We start from the raw sequence: 1,978 nt of genomic DNA on the forward strand, positions 1-1,978 counted from the left end.
ATTAGAAACTAATCCAGAAGGAACGAGACAAATTATTAAATATCTGAGCGGAGTGAAGATTTTATCATTCGGTTTTGATGATGATGAAGAAACTCAACACAAACGTATGAAAAGCAGAGATGCAAGGATTAGTGAAGAAGAAATTACAACTCGCATTAATGTTAATAAAGAATTTGATGAAATATTTAAAGAAAAGGATTTATTTGAACACATCTACTTGAATGATGAAGAAAAGGAAAATTTCCCTGTTGATCTTTACAATTCATTAAATGATATTTTACAATAAATAAATGGATACAAAAGAAAGAGCAAGAAGATTTAAGGAACATCAAGAGTTGGTTTCAAAAGTTGTAAAACAACAGGAAGACATAAAGAAGAAACGCAGACAGAAACTAACGGGCGAAGAAGCATTTGAAAAAAACAAGAGAAATTTTTTAAACCACTTTTAAAAACTTCCCAAGAAAAAATGAAAGATGTTTCCACAGTTCCCACAGTAGAATATACTCCTAGAAAGCTTCAAATGTTAAAAGATTTCAGTCAAATGACGGAGGAAGAATTAGAGCATATTGGAGAATTAGAACATGATGAAGGTTTATTTCAACAACTGGAAGAGATTAATCAACCCCTGATTATATTGTGAATGCTGTTCAAAACAATGAATATTCAGCGGATTCAAAAACCAAAGCAGGACTCATTCCAACAGAACAACCAGCAATATTTCATCTTGTTCAAGAAAAGGTATTGATATTTAATGATGAATTAAGGTTCTTAAGTTCTGCTCAACCCCTGTTAAACTAACTCCGAGATTAATGTTTCTTCTCACAAAAGATGGAAGGCAAGGTTCAACTGTGAGGGATGAATCAAAGTATATTGATAAACCATTGGATATGGAAAATAATGATGATAGAGTATATATTGATTTGCTGAACACTCTAAATTATAAGGTTATTCTTTCTGGTAAAAGTAGGAAGAATGAGAAGGAGAAACACATTATTCAGGCTTTAAGTATCCTTGGTTCAGGTATTAGTTTTCTTCCAAATGACCCATCGCAATTAGTTAATAGACTGTTATTGTTGTTCGGCAGTAAGAAGGCTGGAAATAACAATTGTTTTAATGAAGCATCAGCCATTTTAGATCAGTTGATGAACATGAAAATAATTAATAAATCTCAATATAAAGACATTTTATCTCATATTAAATAAGATGAGAAGCACAATCCTGAGTTTTAATTTCACAACAAGCGACCACACATCTTCATTCCCATACCCACTACAACTTGACACAACAAAAGAATATGAGGCATCTTTATTGTCCATGGAGACTTATAATACCTTATTTAATATAACCGAGAAAAATGACAAGTTTAGTTATAATCCGGGAAGTGGATACAAAACGATAACAGTCTCACCCGGAGCATACGAGATTTCTCAAATATCTTCCGAAATTGCTCGTCTTATGAAAGAACAGGGTGATGAACCAAAAAATATTATTATAAACATTCAAAAACATACTTCAAAATCAACGATTAAAGTTAAAAATAACTACAAGGTTGATTTCACAATTGATAATTCATTTAGAGAGTTATTAGGTTTCTCCTCAAAAAAGATTGAAACTAATGGGACGTTTTACAGTGATAATGTCATTCAAATATCCTCAGGAATAAATTCGGTGTTAATTCACTGTGATTTGATTGATGGTGCTTATAATGATGGATTAAAAACAAATACAATATTTTCATTCAGCGCATACTCAACCCCAATTGGTTATAAATTCAATATGGAGCCTAAAAATTTGGTTTATCTACCTGTGTCAGGAAAAACCATACACAGAGTAAATTTTAGGATAACCGACCAAGATAATCGTGTGATCTCTTTTAATGGAGAAGTTATATCCATCAGAATTCACCTACGTGAAGTTTTTCAATAAATAAATGCGATGGTTATTGTGAGGAAGCACGAGTTGGGAAAATATAAAATAA

Source organism: Eptatretus burgeri, chromosome 7 (assembly GCF_056783735.1).
Source record: "Eptatretus burgeri isolate ZD-2024b chromosome 7, Ebu_testis_v1, whole genome shotgun sequence".
NCBI classification, from domain to species: Eukaryota; Metazoa; Chordata; class Myxini; order Myxiniformes; family Myxinidae; genus Eptatretus; species Eptatretus burgeri.